Consider the following 13,074-nt stretch of genomic DNA (forward strand, 5'->3'; position numbering starts at 1 on the left):
ATGCATTTGGCTTAATGTAAGTACATTCTCAGAAAGATAAGATCATGATTCACTATTTTCATTCTCTACTGACACTTTATAACACATGAAATAGCAATTGTGATATGAGCCTATTTGATTAAAATTAAGAATGAGAACTATGTTATTATCATCAACACTAATTGTCACTTTAAGGGGTTGAAGCCAATAAATACATAAAAGACTTCTTGCAATAAATAACTTCACATGAATTTTATCATTAGTGTGATTGCTGGGATATATATATATATATATATATATATATATATATATATATATGTATATATATATGGCATTCACATTCATCTATAGATGAAGATGGTGATGTCAACTATATTATTGCTAAAAGATGTCATTTTAATTGTTATCTGAAGTTGCCTCTAAATTTAATAACTAGCAAGGTTGCCAAGTTTCCCTCTTTCTCTCCTAAAGGTGAATAGAAAAATTAAAATGGAAAATATGACAATTAATAGCAATATAGCTATCCTCAAGATCATTGAGAATTATCTGTCTGCCATGGCCATCTATTTCATTGCTATGTAATCTGCATTTCCTGATCTAATCAATGCACCTGAGGTGTTGAGAGAACTTGTTGGTGCATTGCTCAGTCTTCAGATGCAGAAGAAACTGAAGTTATTTATATTTCTATTCTGGTGGAAGAGACAAACTACCTCAAGTGAAAGGCTGTACTTAAAATACAACATGAAATTAAGCATTGTTGGATTGACAACAAAAGAAAAATAAAGGAGCACTACAATAACTAAATCCCAAATAATTGTCAAAGTTAATCAGTGTGTTTATGTTCTTTTAAAAACATTTATTTGAAAACAAGTCCATATGATCAAGGTTGTCAAAATGTGATGAATTTATATACACATGCCTTGTGCAATAGTTATACTTGCACAACCAATTTTACATTCATCACCATTCTGAGGCAAAATTTGATTATGTGGAAGATACAGACATTTAAGCCCTGGTCTCCCATCAAACTTTTAATAAACAGTGCACTATTAATGATAGTGTGCATTAGGTCTCTAAAACTTATTTATTGAAAATAATTAAAAATTGGGGCCTAAAGGAATGGCTCAGCAATTAAGAGCACTTGCTGCTCTTCTAGAGAACCTAGGTTCAAGTTCCAGTACCCACAGAGTGGTTCACAGCCTTCTGTAACTCCATTTCCAGGAAATTCAGCATCCTGTCCCTTTTTGGCTTCTAGTAGCACCAGACCCACTCATGGTACGCATGCATCGGGGCAAAATAATTCATATTGATAAAAAGAAATGTGTTTAATTAAAAAAACTCAAAATTAGTATACTTTGACCAATAGTTTTACATTGAACCCATCTTTCATCCTCTGTTAACTGATATTTTGTTCTCTGCATGTATGAGCCAATCAAATATTTTGGATTATACATAAGCAAGTTCATAAGATTTTGTCATTCTATGCCTACACATTTTCAATTATCTTGCTATACTTTACTTCCATTCACAATGTTACAGTGGCAGGATTTTACTCATTTTGTAGTTATATAAGATACATATAAAAATCCTCTGTCTACACTCTCTCTCTCTCTCTCTCTCTCTCTCTCTCTCTCTCTCTCTCTCTCTCTCTCTCTCTTTCTCTCTCTCTCTCTCACACACACACATATATGCATCTTCTTTATCTATTCATTAGTTATTCGATATATGAGTTACTTCATTATCTTGACTACTACAAGTAATGCTGCAATAAGCATAGGAACAAATTATCTCTTTTTTTGAGATCCTGATTTTATTTCATCTATGCATATACCTAGTTTTGGATTGTTGAGATTTGTATTGTGGTTTTAGATTTGATATTTGAGGAAACTCCAGAGTTTTCTATACTTGCTCTATCAAACCCATTCATATGTCCTCCAATGGTGAACAAGGATTTCTTTTTCTCCATATTTCCACCAGTACCTGTTATTGCTTGACATTTTATAACAGCCATCTTAACAGATGTAACATGATATTGTATTATGATGTCAGTTTATAGTTCCCTGACTATGTGTGATGCTGAGCACTCATACACAGATAGGTTGGTCATTTTCTGTGTGCATATTAAAACTATTATTCAAAGCCTTGAAACAATGTTTAATTTAGTTGTTTTGTTTAATTTGCTACTGAATTTTACAAGTTTCTCTTAAGTTTTGGTTATTAAGTTTTTGTCAGATATTTGATTTGAAATATTGCCTCCTATTAAATATATTATATTTCTCCTTTGTTAATTATTTCTTTTGTTGTGCAGAAGCTTTTAAGTTTGGTGCAGCTTCTTAATTATTTTTGCTTATTAAATTAACTTTTTGAATAAAATATTTGCTATAATCATGTTTTAACTTTCAATAGTAACGAAACACTACAAAATAATATAACATTAAATCCTCAAACACTCATTAAATATTTTACTGCTTGTACCTCATTTCTGTTCTTTAGTGTATTTAATGATTTCTTTTAAATTATTTGTTTGAAATTCTATTCTCTCTTGATTTGTCTCATAATAATCAATGTAATAGTCTTATTTTAATTTGGTGGTTACTAGATACCACACAGCATTATACATTAGAAATAAAGAATCTATTAGAAAGAAGTATCATTTACTGGAAGTAAATTGATGGTTATTTTGATATTATCTGTGAGATACATATATCTTGCACATAAAACTAATCAGAAAATGACTACCTTTTTTTTTTGGTTTTTTGAGACAAGGTTTCTCTGTGGCTTTGGGGGCTGTGCCGGAATTAGCTCTTGTAGACCATGCTGGTCTCGAACTCACGGAGATCTGCCTACCTCTGCCTCCCGAGTGCTGGGATTAAAGGTGTGTGCCACCACTCCCCGGCAAGAAAATGACTAGCTTTTATGTTTTATGTTGAAGCAATCATGAATACACAGAATATTTGGAAAGGTACAAAACTTTGGCAGGAAAGTAGCTCAATGGTAAAGTGTTCACTCAGCATATGTGAGGCTCTGGGTTCAGTCACCATCATAACAGACATACCCCAACACACATGTAACAGTAAGAACAGGAATGTAACTTACTGGTATAGTTCTTTTCTATCATGTGTGAGTTCAAGGGTTCCATTCCATTCCACACTCAATTTTCTTATTGCAATCATCTGAGTATAAGTTACACATTAGATCTATTTATTTCCTTATACTACATACATTTCTAAGAATAATGTTAGACTTTCATGAAACAAAAATGCAGCTATCAGTTAAGGAAGCATAATCTTGTAAAAGCTTTTCTAATGTAATGCCCATATTTTCTGTTGCCAATTTTACCAACTATTTCTCTCAAAGCATATTATTTATTATTTTCCCCTCAACACAATGCTGTCCAGGCTCACAAATAGCATCTAGTTATCATGTGTCTTCAGTGCCCCTATCGGTAACAATTTCCCATGTATTTTTGAGGAATCCATAATGTGGTGGTTTGAATGAGAAGTATCACTGATAGGCTTCAATATTTGTATATTTGTTCCCCAGTTGAAGGCACAGATTGGAAAAGTTTAGGAAGTATGCTTTTACTGGAGGAAATGCCTCACCCTACTTCCAGTTTGCTTTCTCTGCTTTGTACTTGTCATTGAGGGTGTGAGCTCTCAGATTCCACCTCCACTTGCTAAGTTTGCTGCTGTTTGCCATGTCTTCCCACCATGATATACTCTTATTTCTTTGAAACTATCATGACAAATAAGTTCTTCCATCTGCTTTTGCCTTAGTCCTAGTGTTTTATCACAGTAGCAAAAGGTAATAAATATACATGTCATTCGTTTACAAGACATTCCTTAATTGGAGTTATTCTGCATTACTACATGATTAAATTAGGTTAATTATTTCTAGTCAGAATCCAACCGACATGTTTTCTTAGGGTACTGCAATCAAATAATGTTCATCTCACTACTTTTTAATGCTGTTACTTTCAATTGCTATAGAAGTGTTTGGCACAAGTTTCATAACAATCTCAAAACAGATCTTATATAAATGTGTGTTCTACATTATAAAATCAATTAACCTGGTTATACTCTAGGAACAGAGCCCAATCTTAAAGTTGCAGTTGATTTTCTTGTCAAATATTCTGTACAACCCATCTCTTAATGGTATAATTCTATTTCCAAAGCTTAGTTTGACCTTAGTGTTTATCTGTCTTGAGAGAGCAAGAACCACTTTTGCATTTGAAGTCCTGCTCAATAAATTGGATGTGAAAGTTCTCTGTCTGGAATCCCAACTCTCTTGCATGGGAGTTTCCTTCAATATGAAACATTCCATTCAGAAGGGAAAGGAAGACTCATGAGCATTAGGAGATGAACAAACAGTCACGTGGAAGAACAGAAACTTGGAAGATTCTTGAGGGTCCCACTCTGGCAACATAAAATAGAGCAATGACTGCTGTGGTGGGAGGCTCTGACCAGCCTAACTACACAGAAGAGTTACTTGAACTGTAAAGCTGCCTGTAAGCTCCACAGATGGATGCAGCTTTTGTCAGTCATCATGGAGGGGTTTTTATTGATAAAACTACTTTTGAGTCATTTGTATAACTTCTACACAACTCCTCAGTCATGCTTCACTTGGCAATCCCAATAAAAAACATACATGTTCACCAAGCTGGACATCAGTGCAATCATTACATAGAATTGTTTTGTATTTCCTTTATGGAGTGAATGTGTGTTTTATCTCTCCAGGAAATGTTTGCCAAATTATTTTTAAAGGCTGAACTCTGTCAAAAAATGTTATCTCTTCAATATAGTTTCCCAACAAGTGTCATATTTATCATAATAGAAACCAACTATGATCAATGCTCTTCTTTCTTATGATATAAAACACTCTTTTAATTACAAGGTAATCTATTTCTTACTCAGAATCAAATTATTTCCTGTGATTATATTTCTTAAAGCATTTGCTTCATTTTTCATTTAGATCAGGAATAACACATCCAAACTATTTATCTTTTTTTATAGTGTCTTGTCACCGTGTCAGCACCAGCGACCAAAGAACCAAACCAGGCGAGAGTCTGCAGATTAAGAAGGACACAACTCGGGTCATTCTGTAGAAGCGAATGCCATCAGTTTATTGCAGCCAGCAGCTTATATACAAGAGGAGATGGAAAACGGTCACCTGCTAGCAGAATGCATTCCCACGCCCTATCATACACAAGGAAACCACAACCCCTGCCCATGGCCAATGAAGCAAGAAGGGGATGGGGGTAAGGCTTAATGTTACAATAACAAGAAAGGTTCATTATAGGATGTTATTGGGCAAGGCTTAGAAAAACAGGAGGTACCTGTGGTTATGCTTGAAAACAACTCACAGGCCCCTGCGGGCTGGGCCCCAACAGTGTCTCACTGAGTATGTTTTGCAACTTGTCAAATGATTTAATTATAGCTTCAAAATATTTAAAGCTTTTAAAATGTTGATATTGAAGCAAAAAATACCTACCATTTTATTAATCTTAGCAGTATTTTCCAAAACTGATCTACACTTCTGACATTATACCATGCCTATATACCATGCCTATATTCATAGGTCTTAAATTAAATATTTTATTTTACTCATGTTGTTCTTGGTGAGTGATAGTGGAATATTCCTTTACAGTGTGTAAATATATGCCACTGTGATTCTTTTAACAAGGAAGATGAGTGGCCTACAGCTAGGCAGGATAAAGTTAGCCAGGAAAATCAGACTAAGGATGCTTGGAAGAAGAAGGGTAGAGAGAGAGAAATTTCCAGTGGCATCAGGGAAAGCAGGAGGATATCTGTGACTGATAACAAGCCATGAGCCAAGTGGCAACATATAAAGTAATATAAGTAGGTTAATTTGAATTATAAGAGCTAGATAGTAGCAAGTTTAGTCTATCAGCCTAGCATTTATAATTAACAATATGTCTCTGTTTGATTATTTGGGAGCAGTTGGCAGGTCAGAACTGATCTGGTCCCTATGGAAAAACTCTACATGCAAATGGTGTTCCAACATGGGGCACCTACATCCACATAAGACCTGAGACACCTTTAAAAAGAGTTCTAAAAATACAAAAACAGAGACAAATGTGGCTTCCTAGTATCATGTCTCTCATTCCAGCCACAGTACAAAGATGTGACTCCTGGCAGCTTCCTGCAGAATGGAGCCAACTGCTATGCATTGGTACCATTCACTAAGCTGAGCAGTGCCAGCAGCTGACATTACAGTCGAAGATTCATCTTATGCAATCAGGAAACAATACAGATGCTCAGTAAAAACATATCTAGATGGTGAAAACCTCTAGATAAGTTACAATTAAAAATGTACATAGAAGAGAAAAGAGACAGTACATACTGTCATAGAATAAAAGAGTTTAAAAATAGTAAATCCCTTAAAAAGGAATAATGTAAATATACATATGCATGTATATTTATAGTACACATAAATATACATATATAGAGATGTAAAATACATGGGGAGTGTGGAACCTGTATGCTAGGTTGTCTTTAAATTGTTTAACTGATATTAAGCAAATAATAGTTACTAAGAGACATTTAATTATAAAGGCTGATGGACCAAATCAATGTATATATTTTAAAAATATCTTGACTTCAAAAGGAAAGTCAAAAGGTATCTAACTTTGGAATGCTTTATTTACACAAGAAATGAAAGGCTATGGATTCATTCCAGGTTGATATGGATCAGGTTTGTTTGGGGAAGGGCCCCTGAAAATTCTGACTACAGACATAAAGAAATAAACCTAAAAAACTACAAAGCATGTAACGTATGTTTTACCTGTTCAAACATAAAATAAAAAAGTCATATTTGGCTAACTTGCATAAAACACACAGTCTATACTTGTACTAATACAGAAATATATATTAACTATACAAGTTTATGTATGTTTAGAACAAGGAGATTTTTAAGGGATTTATTATTGTTAAACTTTTTTATTCTATGAAGATGTATACTCCTTTTTTCTCTCCTATGTACTTTCTTTGGCAAGAAACCTTAATTTGTGACAATATAAATGAACCTAGAGAACATCATTTTAAGTGAAATAACTCAAAGAAAGAAAGAAAAGTACCAATATCCCACTTAGCTGTGAAATCATGAAAAAGTGATTTTCAATGCCAGGAATGGCATATGCTTTAGTAAGAGATGTTCATGATAATTCACATTAATGGAACATTGAATTGTGATTATCAGGGCATAGGCATGATGAAAGGGGAAGATATTGGTAAAAGGGTTGAAATTGTAATGCACATACTTAAAAATGAAATTAAAATATAAAAAAAACAAGAATGTTGATTAGATTCAAGCCTCTGTAGAAACAAAAAAAGGAAGAAGGAAGAAAGGAACAATGAATGAATGAATGAAGGAAGGTGCTGTTTTTATCTAAGTTGTTCTATTAACAATAAAGACTCAGGAGTCAGATATTAGGGTAAAAGTCTGGTAGGTCAAAGAGGCCACAGAGGAGACACCAGTTGACCTTCTCTTTTTCACAAGAGACACAAGCAAGTATGTCTCTCCATGTATCCCAGACCAAAAAAGCCATGAATCTCTAAGTTCCCCCCTACTACTTCCTGTGCATCTTTCTATCCATCTCCTTGGGTCCTTCATGCTGTCTATGAATAATTCTTGTCAAGTAGTCACTGATTCTTCCCGTATGCAAGGTTAATTTTATTAATAGAGTCTCAAAGATTATCAAAGTGTTATCAAATATCCGGCAACATTCTTCCCTTTTGGCTAAATAAAAAGGAAAGATTTTAATTCTAATACAGTGTAACTATACACAATAGATTTAACTCTAACACAAGGAAACTATAAAAAATAAGAACAATTATCAATTAAGAATTTCAGTCACAATGTCCAATCCATTTGTATTTGTCAGCAGTCAAGGCAAGGACAGTTTCTGGCCTATTGACTAACTTTGCCACATTGAAAGCAAGCTCCATATGAAGGTTCTTCAATTCCCATCATCCTTTTTTGAAGTAGATTGTTGCTGCCAGTAGCAGATGTGTCTCGTTTTCATGAAAATCCTTTTGATATTAAAAAAACTTAAATGACATATTCTGTATATTTCTAGAGCGTTGAAGGACCACCTATCTATATAAAATACATGAGAATAAATATAGCTTATGCCTATCTACATATAACCCATTACTACAAGTTTTATTATTTTAATTGTCTTATAACAGTTTGTAATAGTAGCTTTCAAGTACTAAAACTTTACAATTTTAAATAAGTTGCATAGGTAATATACCTTACAGTGTGTTGTAACAAAAATAACTTTAAATTTGTATCACTATAAAAAAATCCACAGCAATGTAAAGCATTTAGTTTAAAAGTAGATCCAACAATGTACCCTTTTATCCTGTAATTCCTATACCACTCTCTTTTTTTCAGAAAGAGATTGCTGGATCTAACCTCCATTGGTTAGTTTCCTCATTGACCATGACAATAACAACTTGCAAATAACCTAGTAAAAACTATGACAACCATCCATAACTGAATGACGAAAAACCACTGACCCCACCTCTTGGGAATGTCGGCATCATGTTCTTAAAATTACTCCCTGCTGTCTTGGAGCAACAACAACTTTAGGGAACCCTGACAAAATAATAATCATCAACTCCTGGGAGAGATAGCTGTATCATTTCTTATACAGTCTCTGTGTGATCAGAGAAGTGCAGTGCTTATCTGATGTCCTGGCTGCAGTAGTCTGTGAGGCTGGACAATCTCAGATAACAGCTTTGAAGTTGTTCTAGATGCAGAATTCTGAGGCAACTGCAACAAAAGCACTCTGAGATGCTGCATCACCTGTACTTCTACTCTTATCTTCATTAGTGTCTGGCCCATTTTTTCTGAATGCATACATTTCTGCATTAACACAAGTATGGAATGTGTTAACGGGTTTGAAGTGGTCCTGAGCAGTTTACAGTCTGAAGCTGATTTTTCGGGTGGTGTTTGTCAGCATAGTGACATTATGTCAATTCAGGTCAATTCGTCATTGCAGAGCCCCATCATCTTGCAGACTTCAAAGGTCACTGCCCAGGAATTATTCCAGTTTACATGCAGTGCATCTCCAAGAAGTTAAAGGACCACAATATGTTAAATGCAACCAGAGTAGAAAACTTAATTCCTAGTTAACCTGCTTCAGATTCAAACACAAAAATATGTACAGGGAGTTAGATGAAGCTTAGTTCTAGAATTAATTAGTACTATATATGACCACTAAGATCACAAAAGAAAGTATGTATATTTGTGTAATATATATATATATATATATATATATATATATATATATATATATATATTTGAAAGAAAATGTATACCTTAAGACAAGTTATGAAGAATCGAATCAACGGTCAATTTAATTTTAATTTTTAATTTTAATTTTCTTTTTCTTCTGTCCCATACAAGGTGACTCTGACATGAGAGAGATTTTGGCTTTTTCTTTAACAAGCATTCTTGGTTGAGAAAAGGAAAGAGGCACACTCCAACTCTAAAGCCAGCTTTAAATTTTTATTGAATTGGAACCCCAAAAAGTCCATTTGACTTTTATGGTTATACAGAGCAACAAAATAAGCATTTGGGGGGATTTATGAAATTCTACCCTGTTGGAACTGTGCTATATACCATTAGGCAAATTACACTTTTTCTTGAGATATTTTCTCATGACAATTCATCCTTCTTATTCAGATGTCTCATTTGTTCAGTGGTCTTCAGATTCCTTTCTTGGATGCTTTTATTCTCCTGAAAAGACAAAAACAAAACCCTGTCCCTACCCTAATTTTGGGGAGTTTCTTTTTTGGCAGGTCATATTGTTGTTAAGGCAAAATATACCTTTTGCAGCAGGAAAAGCTTTATCTGTTGATATTTTTTCATATTTGATCAAATGAAAGGCATTTGCTACTCTTATAAATTAGTTTGGGTTGAAAGAACAAGACAATTGATGAGCTATAACCTCTCCTAATCAAGATGTCTCTCCTGTTTGAAGCTAACATTTATTAATTTTCATGGTACCCATGGCATTTCTTCTCCTGTGGAAAAAAAAGCAAAACCTCTTCCTCAACACAACACATATCCTGGCCTTCAGTCTGAGATCAATACATCTTTAAAATATACAGGTTTACTTAATTCAGCAGGCATTTTTTTTCTGTTTTCTAATGCTTCCCCAGGGCTGTCATTTTTCTTCCTCACTGGCATTTAAAAATATAAAGTTAATAAAGCACTGTATGTTATATCTCTGTGGACCTTTATTACCCATTTATGTTCATTAAGCATATCTTTTATGGTGTGATTAGAACTTTATACAACTGCTGACCCTATAGGATTTTGTGGTATACATATAATATGCTTTATGTTGTAATACACAAACATGTTTCATTTTACTAGAGATATATGCTGTGGCATCATCAATATTAATTTGTACAGGTATTCCCATAATGACCATAACTTCTAAAATTTTGTAATTATAGAACCAGCCTTTTCAGAACTCTAAGAATTTGCCCATTGAAATCCTGAATATGTACCTGTAGCATGGTAAACATTCCAGGGCCTGGGTGCACAGTGACTGGCAGCAACACTCAAAACCAGGGTTTTCAGTGGTCAGAGACTGCTGCAGCTGTGGTGGCTGTAGAAGCATTGGGGAATGAAGTGTTCCATGTGTACTTGTGGAGGAGTAATCACAGTAGGATACCCATGCCTAGTGTGATCTCGTGCTGCACATTTAATGCAAATGTTGTTTTTATTGTACATTGTTCTAACACCTATAAAGAGTCAGGAGTCAGATACTGGGGTGAAAATCTCATAGATTAAAGAGGCAGCAGAGAAGAGATAAGCTGATCTTCCATCTTTTACTAGAGACGCAGCAAGTGTGTCTCTCCACATGCCCTAGACCAAAAAAGTCACAAATCTCTAAATATCCACCTCTAATTCCTTATTCAAGATTAATTTTATTAACACAGTCTCAGAGTTTCACATTGCAATCAAATATCCCACAACAGAAAAAAAATGAGGGAAGGAAGGAAGGAAGGAATCTCTAAAATAAAAATATTACTTTAGTGAAATTCGAACAATGTTCCCCATTGATGAAACTGGTTGCTATTGCCTTTCTAAATGACCCTACTATGCATGGGGAAAAACTGTAACTCATGTATCAGTGAAATCATGTGGTAATTGTTTTTCTCTTACTAATTATTTTAATAAGATAATTCCCCTATAAAACATCATAAATCAAAGTAATTCTTACTGTCTTTTTGAGGAATTATGTTTAGTTATACATGTATGTCCTGATTTCTTTATTCATTCATCCATGTGTAATTAGATGACATAATTAATATATTGATTAGTTAGATTATTCATTTCAAAATGATTTTTTATTTAAAAGAAACATTACACAATATGTGGTAAATAGTGTTATTATCATGTAAAAATGAAATAATATATAATATAAAATATTATATATTAAAATATATAAAATATATATAAAATATATGTATACATAAATGAAATAATATATAATATAAAATATATAATAATATAAAAGTAAACAAAACATAAATATGTTAGGTGAACAAAGTGGAGTTATAATATAAAGTTATACTTTTATATTCTTGACATTATACATTGAGATTTGTGCATAGTATAAATGGAAATAGATTTTTTACTTTTGTTAATTTTGTTTTTAACATTTTCATGTATTCATTTAAAAAAAAGTTAAATGTGACACTCGTTATTTTACTTAAAACTATTAAAATTATTTCAATCTATCTCATATTTATTTATTCCAAAACAGATTTTTTACTTAAACAGGCAAAATTTAATTTATTTATTTAATCAACAGATATTCAGTGAATAACTTCTATTTTCACATGTGTTTATCTCAATGGAGGATATTAGCAACTTAACATATCAGGACATCTTGTAATCTTATGACCCATAGCTTGTAAATCCAAAACTTGAACAAGAAAACAAATAATTTGCTTTTACTATGAATGTGCTACAGCACAGTAGTGAATAAAATATATGTTCAAAATTATATATTCCAGCAGCTCTTTTAAGAAATTCATTAGTCAGTGACAGGTATGATGACACAACTGCAATCACAGGAGATGGAAGATGAGAGTCAAGAACTGGAGGTCAGTTTAGTGGCTAGGAGCACTTGTTCTTAGAGATGATCAGTGTTTCATTCCACACACCCACAGAGGGGTTCACAGCCATCTCTAACTCCTGTTCCAGGGAATTGATGTCCTCTTCTAATCTTCCTCTTTTGACCTCCACAGTTCCCATGCATCCATGTGTAGGCAAAATATACATACACATAAAATAAATAGATCTTAACATTTTTTAGGAACTGAAAGTGACCTACATAGCAAGTTCAAAGATACCCTAGGAGATAGAAAACTGCCTTATAGAAAAGAGGAAAAATGTAACATAAATTTATCAGTCATAGTTCATTCATGGAATCAGAGAAAAGTAGAATTCTTGGGAGTAATATAATTTTGTGAATTGGTTATAATCATTTTGGAACATGTGGTCTATATAATATACACCTGTTTTTATGCATCTTATATGGATCCCAATGTAGAAAAAGACAGTATAAAATACAGATATGAAGTAAAGAACACAAGAACAAACTGGATTCCTCCTAGACAAGCAGAACAAACTTGTACCTTATCCTGCCCTCAATTTAAATAGGCACTGTTGCATAAATTAGAAACACTGAAGCAGGAGACTCAATGGAGCTGAAAGAGCTGTGGGCTCTGACCCTGTTCACCTAACAAGCAGATCAGAAGATCAACAATAACCTGGCACCTGCTTTGGGACCTGATGTTTTGCATAGGGATTCTGAATATAGAAAGTATGTTATTTCACTTTTGTCTTATTTTTCCATGTAAAATGTCTCTGACAAGGAAAGAGGGTTCTGAGAAATATAACTTAAACATGACTACATTGATGTAATTTAAATCAACCTCAGATATATGAGTTCTTTACAATAGCCATACTAATTGTACTTTGCAGGTAGTATTATCTAAATATTATGAGAAAAAAAGAAAATGAGGCACAGATGGAAGTGAT

This window comes from Cricetulus griseus, chromosome X (genome assembly GCF_003668045.3).
Source record: "Cricetulus griseus strain 17A/GY chromosome X, alternate assembly CriGri-PICRH-1.0, whole genome shotgun sequence".
Taxonomy (NCBI): Eukaryota; Metazoa; Chordata; class Mammalia; order Rodentia; family Cricetidae; genus Cricetulus; species Cricetulus griseus.